Source organism: Hyla sarda, unplaced genomic scaffold (assembly GCF_029499605.1).
Source record: "Hyla sarda isolate aHylSar1 unplaced genomic scaffold, aHylSar1.hap1 scaffold_1187, whole genome shotgun sequence".
In the NCBI taxonomy this organism is placed as follows: domain Eukaryota; kingdom Metazoa; phylum Chordata; class Amphibia; order Anura; family Hylidae; genus Hyla; species Hyla sarda.
The window spans coordinates 46,038-60,698 of NW_026607810.1; the positions used below are offsets into that span (position 1 = coordinate 46,038).

At 45.6% G+C, this 14,661-nt stretch overlaps 6 non-coding genes across 6 annotated transcripts; all 6 read left to right on the top strand.

Annotated features, from left to right (window-relative positions):
* The first annotated feature begins 1,318 nt into the window (after positions 1–1,318).
* Positions 1,319–1,509, top strand: LOC130302962 (U2 spliceosomal RNA). The gene has a single exon (XR_008853096.1). It is a non-coding gene; the product is annotated as a U2 spliceosomal RNA (small nuclear RNA).
* A 2,096-nt stretch (positions 1,510–3,605) lies between these two features.
* On the top strand, positions 3,606–3,796 carry LOC130302990 (U2 spliceosomal RNA). The gene has a single exon (XR_008853123.1). It is a non-coding gene; the product is annotated as a U2 spliceosomal RNA (small nuclear RNA).
* Positions 3,797–5,882: 2,086 nt separating this feature from the next.
* Positions 5,883–6,073, top strand: LOC130302963 (U2 spliceosomal RNA). The gene has a single exon (XR_008853097.1). It is a non-coding gene; the product is annotated as a U2 spliceosomal RNA (small nuclear RNA).
* A 2,086-nt stretch (positions 6,074–8,159) lies between these two features.
* LOC130302964 (U2 spliceosomal RNA) lies at positions 8,160–8,350 on the top strand. Its single transcript, XR_008853098.1, has one exon. It is a non-coding gene; the product is annotated as a U2 spliceosomal RNA (small nuclear RNA).
* Positions 8,351–10,436: 2,086 nt separating this feature from the next.
* LOC130302965 (U2 spliceosomal RNA) lies at positions 10,437–10,627 on the top strand. The gene has a single exon (XR_008853099.1). It is a non-coding gene; the product is annotated as a U2 spliceosomal RNA (small nuclear RNA).
* A 2,110-nt stretch (positions 10,628–12,737) lies between these two features.
* LOC130302961 (U2 spliceosomal RNA) lies at positions 12,738–12,928 on the top strand. Its single transcript, XR_008853095.1, has one exon. It is a non-coding gene; the product is annotated as a U2 spliceosomal RNA (small nuclear RNA).
* The last annotated feature ends 1,733 nt before the right edge of the window (positions 12,929–14,661 follow it).

The window sequence follows — 14,661 nt, forward strand, 5'->3', positions numbered from 1 at the left end:
GCCGATGCGACTTGTCTGTCGCTGAACAGTCGCTTTTTATGTATTCAGCACCTATGTATAATGTTGTAAAAATGCTCTAGAAGCTAAAGTCGCAGAAATGTCACACATATTTGGCCTGCAACTTTCTGTGCGACAAATTCAGACAGGAAAAATCAGTATAAATCCTTAGAAAATTATCCCCCAGTGTCTCCATCTGCTGGCGGTATTGAATAAGCATTGCTGCACTGATGGGGTATGCCATTAGACGAAAAAAAAGACCATCCTATTTTTTGTTGTTGGTACTGTGTATACAGAGGAGCTGTTAAAATGTTTGCATTTGCACTATTTGGTGAGGTTGTCAAATGTATTTATATTATATTTATATTTGCTGGGTATCCCCTTAAATTTATTGCCTGTTGTTAAAATAAATGTTATTTACAATTGTAAGTTTTATTCTCTAAATGTAATTTTTTTGTGCAATATAGGAAAGTTCCCCCCGCATATATATTGTATCCATCCCATCCCCTGTGCCATTTTTTTACCCCCCCCATCCCCCATGCCATTTCTTTACCCCCCCATCCCCCATGCCATTTCTTCCCCCCCCATCCCCCACATATGGAGCTGTTTGGTGATGTCGTCTATTATGGCCTTCATAGAAGCAACAGGAGATTGTTGCATCCATCTAGAACCCTCAGAACTACAGTGCTATGATGTCACTCACTTCCACAGGCCTTGCAGAGTGTAAACAACAACAACCCAGCTTTGTTGTGTATGTAACCATAGGGATTTGTGAGGGATTTGTGATGTCACCTAGAACCTTCACAGCAGCGACAGCTTTATGAGGAGCATCAGCACTGCTCTGCCTGAGCAGAACCATCACCGCCATAGGTTGTCAAATAACCCGGATTTAACCCACACAGGTAAGTCCAATGGGGTGCAGGCATGTCCTCTATGCTTACAGCTTCCCGTGGGTGTTGGTTTGATACCGTTTGGGGACAGCCAAGGAGGCATCTGCAGGCAACAAAGGTAGGTGTGTGCTTGTGTGTGTGTTTCCTATGCAGATCCTAAGCCCAGTGTCACATGCAAGTAGGAGGAGTAAGAAGGGTTCCTGGCAAATCCGGGTTATGGATTGCATTTAAAAAGGCCCCGTGGGAGTGCAATGGGCCCCTGTCTTGCTGCTTAGCAATAATGGTATGGGTTTAGGTTCTGCTGTGTGTACTGGTGGTTGACTGCCCCCCAGCCCAGAGTGTGCATGGAAAATTGTCTGGCAGCCTCCCTGACAGCAAGCAGTGATAGTGCCCATGAAGGGCACCTTGTTGGGCCCGCCCCTTTCACGGTTATCGCTTCTCGGCCTTTTGGCTAAGATCAAGTGTAGTATCTGTTCTTATCAGTTTAATATCTGATACGTCCCCTATCTGGGGACCATATATTAAATGGATTTTTGAGAACGGGGGCCGATTTCGAAGCTTGCTTCCGTCGCCCTATGCATTGACCCGATATGGCAGTATCTTCGGGTACAGTGCACCACCCCCTTACAGGGTTAAAAAGAAAGATTCCTACTTTCATTGCTACCTGCTTGCTGGCTAGCCAGCTAGCCAGCCCTGTGGGCCTTGCTGCTGCTGCAGCCAAAAAACAAAAGGTGGTGCTGCTGCTGCTTCTGCTGCTTCTGCTTCTGCTTGTGTCTGGCCGCTGTTGGAGCGTCCAGGCACAGGACTTCTGCTGCTGCTGACTAAATGGCCTCCTTAATTGGATCATTTGAGTAGCCAGCACACCTGTGCAGGTAGGGCATGACATGATAGGCAGCTGCCTTGATAGCGGGTGGGTGCTGAATGTTCCTAATTGACAAAATAAGATTAATGCTTATGAAGAAATATAAAATCTCATCCCTTCCCCAATATCGCGCCACACCCCTACCCCTTAATTCCCTGGTTGAACTTGATGGACATATGTCTTTTTTCGACCGTACTAACTATGTAACTATGTAACATAACATGGGGGGGGGGGGTCTCCTGGCTGTTCACACAGGTGTGTCATTGCTGTACATTGACCATGCATTGCTTCTGTGGTATTGCAAAGGCAAAGACAAATGCTTCCAGCCATCCATTGCACTAATGGATTGGTCATCAGCTGGCTGTCTATGTCCCGCATCAATATAGACCAAAGTACAGAGGGTTAGGCTATGCTATTGTGCACCTACCTGATGCATCAGAAGGTGCGAGGCCCTTGCTAAATTCTGTGCACAGACTTTGAGATCTATACTTTAGACTGTATCTAAACCTGCTCCAACATGGACTGACATTCTGGCCTACTTTCAGCCGATGCGACTTGTCTGTCGCTGAACAGTCGCTTTTTATGTATTCAGCACCTATGTATAATGTTGTAAAAATGCTCTAGAAGCTAAAGTCGCAGAAATGTCACACATATTTGGCCTGCAACTTTCTGTGCGACAAATTCAGACAGGAAAAATCAGTATAAATCCTTAGAAAATTATCCCCCAGTGTCTCCATCTGCTGGCGGTATTGAATAAGCATTGCTGCACTGATGGGGTATGCATTAGACGAAAAAAAAGAAGAAAAAGAAGAATAATACGCCCAGAAAAGAGGCGAAAAGGAGAAAAACGTAAAAAAACGTGAAAAAAAAGTAAGAGGAAGAGAAGGGAAAAAAAGGTGGAAATGGGTTTAAAAGTGATTTCGGCGGAGTATATATATATATATATATATATATATATATATATATATATATATATATATATACGCGCACACACACACATATATATAAACGTATTCTCCGTTGAGATATTGCAGCCGCTGCTGTGTCCAGGCCCAGGAGCCTTAGCACTGTGCTGTGATGTCACTCAATACCACTGACATCACTAGGTGTAAACAACATCTCTCCTTTGCTGTGTATGTGACTATGGAGCTGTTTGGTGATGTCGTCTATTATGGCCTTCATAGAAGCAACAGGAGATTGTTGCATCCATCTAGAACCCTCAGAACTACAGTGCTATGATGTCACTCACTTCCACAGGCCTTGCAGAGTGTAAACAACAACAACCCAGCTTTGTTGTGTATGTAACCATAGGGATTTGTGATGTCACCTAGAACCTTCACAGCAGCGACAGCTTTATGAGGAGCATCAGCACTGCTCTGCCTGAGCAGAACCATCACCGCCATAGGTTGTCAAATAACCCGGATTTAACCCACACAGGTAAGTCCAATGGGGTGCAGGCATGTCCTCTATGCTTACAGCTTCCCGTGGGTGTTGGTTTGATACCGTTTGGGGACAGCCAAGGAGGCATCTGCAGGCAACAAAGGTAGGTGTGTGCTTGTGTGTGTGTTTCCTATGCAGATCCTAAGCCCAGTGTCACATGCAAGTAGGAGGAGTAAGAAGGGTTCCTGGCAAATCCGGGTTATGGATTGCATTTAAAAAGGCCCCGTGGGAGTGCAATGGGCCCCTGTCTTGCTGCTTAGCAATAATGGTATGGGTTTAGGTTCTGCTGTGTGTACTGGTGGTTGACTGCCCCCCAGCCCAGAGTGTGCATGGAAAATTGTCTGGCAGCCTCCCTGACAGCAAGCAGTGATAGTGCCCATGAAGGGCACCTTGTTGGGCCCGCCCCTTTCACGGTTATCGCTTCTCGGCCTTTTGGCTAAGATCAAGTGTAGTATCTGTTCTTATCAGTTTAATATCTGATACGTCCCCTATCTGGGGACCATATATTAAATGGATTTTTGAGAACGGGGGCCGATTTCGAAGCTTGCTTCCGTTGCCCTATGCATTGACCCGATATGGCAGTATCTTCGGGTACAGTGCACCACCCCCTTACAGGGTTAAAAAGAAAGATTCCTACTTTCATTGCTACCTGCTTGCTGGCTAGCCAGCTAGCCAGCCCTGTGGGCCTTGCTGCTGCTGCAGCCAAAAAACAAAAGGTGGTGCTGCTGCTGCTTCTGCTGCTTCTGCTTCTGCTTGTGTCTGGCCGCTGTTGGAGCATCCAGGCACAGGACTTCTGCTGCTGCTGACTAAATGGCCTCCTTAATTGGATCATTTGAGTAGCCAGCACACCTTTGCAGGTAGGGCATGACATGATAGGCAGCTGCCTTGATAGCGGGTGGGTGCTGAATGTTCCTAATTGACAAAATAAGATTAATGCTTATGAAGAAATATAAAATCTCATCCCTTCCCCAATATCGCGCCACACCCCTACCCCTTAATTCCCTGGTTGAACTTGATGGACATATGTCTTTTTTCGACCGTACTAACTATGTAACTATGTAACATAACATGGGGGGGGGGGGGGGTCTCCTGGCTGTTCACACAGGTGTGTCATTGCTGTACATTGACCATGCATTGCTTCTGTGGTATTGCAAAGGCAAAGACAAATGCTTCCAGCCATCCATTGCACTAATGGATTGGTCATCAGCTGGCTGTCTATGTCCCGCATCAATATAGACCAAAGTACAGAGGGTTAGGCTATGCTATTGTGCACCTACCTGATGCATCAGAAGGTGCGAGGCCCTTGCTAAATTCTGTGCACAGACTTTGAGATCTATACTTTAGACTGTATCTAAACCTGCTCCAACATGGACTGACATTCTGGCCTACTTTCAGCCGATGCGACTTGTCTGTCGCTGAACAGTCGCTTTTTATGTATTCAGCACCTATGTATAATGTTGTAAAAATGCTCTAGAAGCTAAAGTCGCAGAAATGTCACACATATTTGGCCTGCAACTTTCTGTGCGACAAATTCAGACAGGAAAAATCAGTATAAATCCTTAGAAAATTATCCCCCAGTGTCTCCATCTGCTGGCGGTATTGAATAAGCATTGCTGCACTGATGGGGTATGCATTAGACGAAAAAAAAGAAGAAAAAGAAGAATAATACGCCCAGAAAAGAGGCGAAAAGGAGAAAAACGTAAAAAAACGTGAAAAAAAAGTAAGAGGAAGAGAAGGGAAAAAAAGGTGGAAATGGGTTTAAAAGTGATTTCGGCGGAGATATATATATATATATATATATATATATATATATATATATACGCGCACACACACACATATATATAAACGTATTCTCCGTTGAGATATTGCAGCCGCTGCTGTGTCCAGGCCCAGGAGCCTTAGCACTGTGCTGTGATGTCACTCAATACCACTGACATCACTAGGTGTAAACAACATCTCTCCTTTGCTGTGTATGTGACTATGGAGCTGTTTGGTGATGTCGTCTATTATGGCCTTCATAGAAGCAACAGGAGATTGTTGCATCCATCTAGAACCCTCAGAACTACAGTGCTATGATGTCACTCACTTCCACAGGCCTTGCAGAGTGTAAACAACAACAACCCAGCTTTGTTGTGTATGTAACCATAGGGATTTGTGATGTCACCTAGAACCTTCACAGCAGCGACAGCTTTATGAGGAGCATCAGCACTGCTCTGCCTGAGCAGAACCATCACCGCCATAGGTTGTCAAATAACCCGGATTTAACCCACACAGGTAAGTCCAATGGGGTGCAGGCATGTCCTCTATGCTTACAGCTTCCCGTGGGTGTTGGTTTGATACCGTTTGGGGACAGCCAAGGAGGCATCTGCAGGCAACAAAGGTAGGTGTGTGCTTGTGTGTGTGTTTCCTATGCAGATCCTAAGCCCAGTGTCACATGCAAGTAGGAGGAGTAAGAAGGGTTCCTGGCAAATCCGGGTTATGGATTGCATTTAAAAAGGCCCCGTGGGAGTGCAATGGGCCCCTGTCTTGCTGCTTAGCAATAATGGTATGGGTTTAGGTTCTGCTGTGTGTACTGGTGGTTGACTGCCCCCCAGCCCAGAGTGTGCATGGAAAATTGTCTGGCAGCCTCCCTGACAGCAAGCAGTGATAGTGCCCATGAAGGGCACCTTGTTGGGCCCGCCCCTTTCACGGTTATCGCTTCTCGGCCTTTTGGCTAAGATCAAGTGTAGTATCTGTTCTTATCAGTTTAATATCTGATACGTCCCCTATCTGGGGACCATATATTAAATGGATTTTTGAGAACGGGGGCCGATTTCGAAGCTTGCTTCCGTCGCCCTATGCATTGACCCGATATGGCAGTATCTTCGGGTACAGTGCACCACCCCCTTACAGGGTTAAAAAGAAAGATTCCTACTTTCATTGCTACCTGCTTGCTGGCTAGCCAGCTAGCCAGCCCTGTGGGCCTTGCTGCTGCTGCAGCCAAAAAACAAAAGGTGGTGCTGCTGCTGCTTCTGCTGCTTCTGCTTCTGCTTGTGTCTGGCCGCTGTTGGAGCGTCCAGGCACAGGACTTCTGCTGCTGCTGACTAAATGGCCTCCTTAATTGGATCATTTGAGTAGCCAGCACACCTGTGCAGGTAGGGCATGACATGATAGGCAGCTGCCTTGATAGCGGGTGGGTGCTGAATGTTCCTAATTGACAAAATAAGATTAATGCTTATGAAGAAATATAAAATCTCATCCCTTCCCCAATATCGCGCCACACCCCTACCCCTTAATTCCCTGGTTGAACTTGATGGACATATGTCTTTTTTCGACCGTACTAACTATGTAACTATGTAACATAACATGGGGGGGTCTCCTGGCTGTTCACACAGGTGTGTCATTGCTGTACATTGACCATGCATTGCTTCTGTGGTATTGCAAAGGCAAAGACAAATGCTTCCAGCCATCCATTGCACTAATGGATTGGTCATCAGCTGGCTGTCTATGTCCCGCATCAATATAGACCAAAGTACAGAGGGTTAGGCTATGCTATTGTGCACCTACCTGATGCATCAGAAGGTGCGAGGCCCTTGCTAAATTCTGTGCACAGACTTTGAGATCTATACTTTAGACTGTATCTAAACCTGCTCCAACATGGACTGACATTCTGGCCTACTTTCAGCCGATGCGACTTGTCTGTCGCTGAACAGTCGCTTTTTATGTATTCAGCACCTATGTATAATGTTGTAAAAATGCTCTAGAAGCTAAAGTCGCAGAAATGTCACACATATTTGGCCTGCAACTTTCTGTGCGACAAATTCAGACAGGAAAAATCAGTATAAATCCTTAGAAAATTATCCCCCAGTGTCTCCATCTGCTGGCGGTATTGAATAAGCATTGCTGCACTGATGGGGTATGCATTAGACGAAAAAAAAGAAGAAAAAGAAGAATAATACGCCCAGAAAAGAGGCGAAAAGGAGAAAAACGTAAAAAAACGTGAAAAAAAAGTAAGAGGAAGAGAAGGGAAAAAAAGGTGGAAATGGGTTTAAAAGTGATTTCGGCGGAGAAATATATATATATATATATATATATATATATATATATATATATATATACGCGCACACACACACATATATATAAACGTATTCTCCGTTGAGATATTGCAGCCGCTGCTGTGTCCAGGCCCAGGAGCCTTAGCACTGTGCTGTGATGTCACTCAATACCACTGACATCACTAGGTGTAAACAACATCTCTCCTTTGCTGTGTATGTGACTATGGAGCTGTTTGGTGATGTCGTCTATTATGGCCTTCATAGAAGCAACAGGAGATTGTTGCATCCATCTAGAACCCTCAGAACTACAGTGCTATGATGTCACTCACTTCCACAGGCCTTGCAGAGTGTAAACAACAACAACCCAGCTTTGTTGTGTATGTAACCATAGGGATTTGTGATGTCACCTAGAACCTTCACAGCAGCGACAGCTTTATGAGGAGCATCAGCACTGCTCTGCCTGAGCAGAACCATCACCGCCATAGGTTGTCAAATAACCCGGATTTAACCCACACAGGTAAGTCCAATGGGGTGCAGGCATGTCCTCTATGCTTACAGCTTCCCGTGGGTGTTGGTTTGATACCGTTTGGGGACAGCCAAGGAGGCATCTGCAGGCAACAAAGGTAGGTGTGTGCTTGTGTGTGTGTTTCCTATGCAGATCCTAAGCCCAGTGTCACATGCAAGTAGGAGGAGTAAGAAGGGTTCCTGGCAAATCCGGGTTATGGATTGCATTTAAAAAGGCCCCGTGGGAGTGCAATGGGCCCCTGTCTTGCTGCTTAGCAATAATGGTATGGGTTTAGGTTCTGCTGTGTGTACTGGTGGTTGACTGCCCCCCAGCCCAGAGTGTGCATGGAAAATTGTCTGGCAGCCTCCCTGACAGCAAGCAGTGATAGTGCCCATGAAGGGCACCTTGTTGGGCCCGCCCCTTTCACGGTTATCGCTTCTCGGCCTTTTGGCTAAGATCAAGTGTAGTATCTGTTCTTATCAGTTTAATATCTGATACGTCCCCTATCTGGGGACCATATATTAAATGGATTTTTGAGAACGGGGGCCGATTTCGAAGCTTGCTTCCGTCGCCCTATGCATTGACCCGATATGGCAGTATCTTCGGGTACAGTGCACCACCCCCTTACAGGGTTAAAAAGAAAGATTCCTACTTTCATTGCTACCTGCTTGCTGGCTAGCCAGCTAGCCAGCCCTGTGGGCCTTGCTGCTGCTGCAGCCAAAAAACAAAAGGTGGTGCTGCTGCTGCTTCTGCTGCTTCTGCTTCTGCTTGTGTCTGGCCGCTGTTGGAGCGTCCAGGCACAGGACTTCTGCTGCTGCTGACTAAATGGCCTCCTTAATTGGATCATTTGAGTAGCCAGCACACCTGTGCAGGTAGGGCATGACATGATAGGCAGCTGCCTTGATAGCGGGTGGGTGCTGAATGTTCCTAATTGACAAAATAAGATTAATGCTTATGAAGAAATATAAAATCTCATCCCTTCCCCAATATCGCGCCACACCCCTACCCCTTAATTCCCTGGTTGAACTTGATGGACATATGTCTTTTTTCGACCGTACTAACTATGTAACTATGTAACATAACATGGGGGGGGTCTCCTGGCTGTTCACACAGGTGTGTCATTGCTGTACATTGACCATGCATTGCTTCTGTGGTATTGCAAAGGCAAAGACAAATGCTTCCAGCCATCCATTGCACTAATGGATTGGTCATCAGCTGGCTGTCTATGTCCCGCATCAATATAGACCAAAGTACAGAGGGTTAGGCTATGCTATTGTGCACCTACCTGATGCATCAGAAGGTGCGAGGCCCTTGCTAAATTCTGTGCACAGACTTTGAGATCTATACTTTAGACTGTATCTAAACCTGCTCCAACATGGACTGACATTCTGGCCTACTTTCAGCCGATGCGACTTGTCTGTCGCTGAACAGTCGCTTTTTATGTATTCAGCACCTATGTATAATGTTGTAAAAATGCTCTAGAAGCTAAAGTCGCAGAAATGTCACACATATTTGGCCTGCAACTTTCTGTGCGACAAATTCAGACAGGAAAAATCAGTATAAATCCTTAGAAAATTATCCCCCAGTGTCTCCATCTGCTGGCGGTATTGAATAAGCATTGCTGCACTGATGGGGTATGCATTAGACGAAAAAAAAGAAGAAAAAGAAGAATAATACGCCCAGAAAAGAGGCGAAAAGGAGAAAAATGTAAAAAAACGTGAAAAAAAAGTAAGAGGAAGAGAAGGGAAAAAAAGGTGGAAATGGGTTTAAAAGTGATTTCGGCGGAGAATATATATATATATATATATATATATATATATATATATATATATATACGCGCACACACACACATATATATAAACGTATTCTCCGTTGAGATATTGCAGCCGCTGCTGTGTCCAGGCCCAGGAGCCTTAGCACTGTGCTGTGATGTCACTCAATACCACTGACATCACTAGGTGTAAACAACATCTCTCCTTTGCTGTGTATGTGACTATGGAGCTGTTTGGTGATGTCGTCTATTATGGCCTTCATAGAAGCAACAGGAGATTGTTGCATCCATCTAGAACCCTCAGAACTACAGTGCTATGATGTCACTCACTTCCACAGGCCTTGCAGAGTGTAAACAACAACAACCCAGCTTTGTTGTGTATGTAACCATAGGGATTTGTGATGTCACCTAGAACCTTCACAGCAGCGACAGCTTTATGAGGAGCATCAGCACTGCTCTGCCTGAGCAGAACCATCACCGCCATAGGTTGTCAAATAACCCGGATTTAACCCACACAGGTAAGTCCAATGGGGTGCAGGCATGTCCTCTATGCTTACAGCTTCCCGTGGGTGTTGGTTTGATACCGTTTGGGGACAGCCAAGGAGGCATCTGCAGGCAACAAAGGTAGGTGTGTGCTTGTGTGTGTGTTTCCTATGCAGATCCTAAGCCCAGTGTCACATGCAAGTAGGAGGAGTAAGAAGGGTTCCTGGCAAATCCGGGTTATGGATTGCATTTAAAAAGGCCCCGTGGGAGTGCAATGGGCCCCTGTCTTGCTGCTTAGCAATAATGGTATGGGTTTAGGTTCTGCTGTGTGTACTGGTGGTTGACTGCCCCCCAGCCCAGAGTGTGCATGGAAAATTGTCTGGCAGCCTCCCTGACAGCAAGCAGTGATAGTGCCCATGAAGGGCACCTTGTTGGGCCCGCCCCTTTCACGGTTATCGCTTCTCGGCCTTTTGGCTAAGATCAAGTGTAGTATCTGTTCTTATCAGTTTAATATCTGATACGTCCCCTATCTGGGGACCATATATTAAATGGATTTTTGAGAACGGGGGCCGATTTCGAAGCTTGCTTCCGTCGCCCTATGCATTGACCCGATATGGCAGTATCTTCGGGTACAGTGCACCACCCCCTTACAGGGTTAAAAAGAAAGATTCCTACTTTCATTGCTACCTGCTTGCTGGCTAGCCAGCTAGCCAGCCCTGTGGGCCTTGCTGCTGCTGCAGCCAAAAAACAAAAGGTGGTGCTGCTGCTGCTTCTGCTGCTTCTGCTTCTGCTTGTGTCTGGCCGCTGTTGGAGCGTCCAGGCACAGGACTTCTGCTGCTGCTGACTAAATGGCCTCCTTAATTGGATCATTTGAGTAGCCAGCACACCTGTGCAGGTAGGGCATGACATGATAGGCAGCTGCCTTGATAGCGGGTGGGTGCTGAATGTTCCTAATTGACAAAATAAGATTAATGCTTATGAAGAAATATAAAATCTCATCCCTTCCCCAATATCGCGCCACACCCCTACCCCTTAATTCCCTGGTTGAACTTGATGGACATATGTCTTTTTTCGACCGTACTAACTATGTAACTATGTAACATAACATGGGGGGGGGGGGGGGTCTCCTGGCTGTTCACACAGGTGTGTCATTGCTGTACATTGACCATGCATTGCTTCTGTGGTATTGCAAAGGCAAAGACAAATGCTTCCAGCCATCCATTGCACTAATGGATTGGTCATCAGCTGGCTGTCTATGTCCCGCATCAATATAGACCAAAGTACAGAGGGTTAGGCTATGCTATTGTGCACCTACCTGATGCATCAGAAGGTGCGAGGCCCTTGCTAAATTCTGTGCACAGACTTTGAGATCTATACTTTAGACTGTATCTAAACCTGCTCCAACATGGACTGACATTCTGGCCTACTTTCAGCCGATGCGACTTGTCTGTCGCTGAACAGTCGCTTTTTATGTATTCAGCACCTATGTATAATGTTGTAAAAATGCTCTAGAAGCTAAAGTCGCAGAAATGTCACACATATTTGGCCTGCAACTTTCTGTGCGACAAATTCAGACAGGAAAAATCAGTATAAATCCTTAGAAAATTATCCCCCAGTGTCTCCATCTGCTGGCGGTATTGAATAAGCATTGCTGCACTGATGGGGTATGCATTAGACGAAAAAAAAGAAGAAAAAGAAGAATAATACGCCCAGAAAAGAGGCGAAAAGGAGAAAAACGTAAAAAAACGTGAAAAAAAAGTAAGAGGAAGAGAAGGGAAAAAAAGGTGGAAATGGGTTTAAAAGTGATTTCGGCGGAGATATATATATATATATATATATATATATATATATATATATGTATATATATATATATATATATATACGCGCACACACACACATATATATAAACGTATTCTCCGTTGAGATATTGCAGCCGCTGCTGTGTCCAGGCCCAGGAGCCTTAGCACTGTGCTGTGATGTCACTCAATACCACTGACATCACTAGGTGTAAACAACATCTCTCCTTTGCTGTGTATGTGACTATGGAGCTGTTTGGTGATGTCGTCTATTATGGCCTTCATAGAAGCAACAGGAGATTGTTGCATCCATCTAGAACCCTCAGAACTACAGTGCTATGATGTCACTCACTTCCACAGGCCTTGCAGAGTGTAAACAACAACAACCCAGCTTTGTTGTGTATGTAACCATAGGGATTTGTGATGTCACCTAGAACCTTCACAGCAGCGACAGCTTTATGAGGAGCATCAGCACTGCTCTGCCTGAGCAGAACCATCACCGCCATAGGTTGTCAAATAACCCGGATTTAACCCACACAGGTAAGTCCAATGGGGTGCAGGCATGTCCTCTATGCTTACAGCTTCCCGTGGGTGTTGGTTTGATACCGTTTGGGGACAGCCAAGGAGGCATCTGCAGGCAACAAAGGTAGGTGTGTGCTTGTGTGTGTGTTTCCTATGCAGATCCTAAGCCCAGTGTCACATGCAAGTAGGAGGAGTAAGAAGGGTTCCTGGCAAATCCGGGTTATGGATTGCATTTAAAAAGGCCCCGTGGGAGTGCAATGGGCCCCTGTCTTGCTGCTTAGCAATAATGGTATGGGTTTAGGTTCTGCTGTGTGTACTGGTGGTTGACTGCCCCCCAGCCCAGAGTGTGCATGGAAAATTGTCTGGCAGCCTCCCTGACAGCAAGCAGTGATAGTGCCCATGAAGGGCACCTTGTTGGGCCCGCCCCTTTCACGGTTATCGCTTCTCGGCCTTTTGGCTAAGATCAAGTGTAGTATCTGTTCTTATCAGTTTAATATCTGATATGTCCCCTATCTGGGGACCATATATTAAATGGATTTTTGAGAACGGGGGCCGATTTCGAAGCTTGCTTCCGTCGCCCTATGCATTGACCCGATATGGCAGTATCTTCGGGTACAGTGCACCACCCCCTTACAGGGTTAAAAAGAAAGATTCCTACTTTCATTGCTACCTGCTTGCTGGCTAGCCAGCTAGCCAGCCCTGTGGGCCTTGCTGCTGCTGCAGCCAAAAAACAAAAGGTGGTGCTGCTGCTGCTTCTGCTGCTTCTGCTTCTGCTTGTGTCTGGCCCCTGTTGGAGCGTCCAGGCACAGGACTTCTGCTGCTGCTGACTAAATGGCCTCCTTAATTGGATCATTTGAGTAGCCAGCACACCTGTGCAGGTAGGGCATGACATGATAGGCAGCTGCCTTGATAGCGGGTGGGTGCTGAATGTTCCTAATTGACAAAATAAGATTAATGCTTATGAAGAAATATAAAATCTCATCCCTTCCCCAATATCGCGCCACACCCCTACCCCTTAATTCCCTGGTTGAACTTGATGGACATATGTCTTTTTTCGACCGTACTAACTATGTAACTATGTAACATAACATGGGGGGGGGGGGTCTCCTGGCTGTTCACACAGGTGTGTCATTGCTGTACATTGACCATGCATTGCTTCTGTGGTATTGCAAAGGCAAAGACAAATGCTTCCAGCCATCCATTGCACTAATGGATTGGTCATCAGCTGGCTGTCTATGTCCCGCATCAATATAGACCAAAGTACAGAGGGTTAGGCTATGCTATTGTGCACCTACCTGATGCATCAGAAGGTGCGAGGCCCTTGCTAAATTCTGTGCACAGACTTTGAGATCTATACTTTAGACTGTATCTAAACCTGCTCCAACATGGACTGACATTCTGGCCTACTTTCAGCCGATGCGACTTGTCTGTCGCTGAACAGTCGCTTTTTATGTATTCAGCACCTATGTATAATGTTGTAAAAATGCTCTAGAAGCTAAAGTCGCAGAAATGTCACACATATTTGGCCTGCAACTTTCTGTGCGACAAATTCAGACAGGAAAAATCAGTATAAATCCTTAGAAAATTATCCCCCAGTGTCTCCATCTGCTGGCGGTATTGAATAAGCATTGCTGCACTGATGGGGTATGCATTAGACGAAAAAAAAGAAGAAAAAGAAGAATAATACGCCCAGAAAAGAGGCGAAAAGGAGAAAAACGTAAAAAAACGTGAAAAAAAAGTAAGAGGAAGAGAAGGGAAAAAAAGGTGGAAATGGGTTTAAAAGTGATTTCGGCGGAGAAATATATATATATATATATATATATATATATATATATATATATATATACGCGCACACACACACATATATATAAACGTATTCTCCGTTGAGATATTGCAGCCGCTGCTGTGTCCAGGCCCAGGAGCCTTAGCACTGTGCTGTGATGTCACTCAATACCACTGACATCACTAGGTGTAAACAACATCTCTCCTTTGCTGTGTATGTGACTATGGAGCTGTTTGGTGATGTCGTCTATTATGGCCTTCATAGAAGCAACAGGAGATTGTTGCATCCATCTAGAACCCTCAGAACTACAGTGCTATGATGTCACTCACTTCCACAGGCCTTGCAGAGTGTAAACAACAACAACCCAGCTTTGTTGTGTATGTAACCATAGGGATTTGTGATGTCACCTAGAACCTTCACAGCAGCGACAGCTTTATGAGGAGCATCAGCACTGCTCTGCCTGAGCAGAACCATCACCGCCATAGGTTGTCAAATAACCCGGATTTAACCCACACAGGTAAGTCCAATGGGGTGCAGGCATGTCCTCTATGCTTACAGCTTCCCGTGGGTGTTGGTTT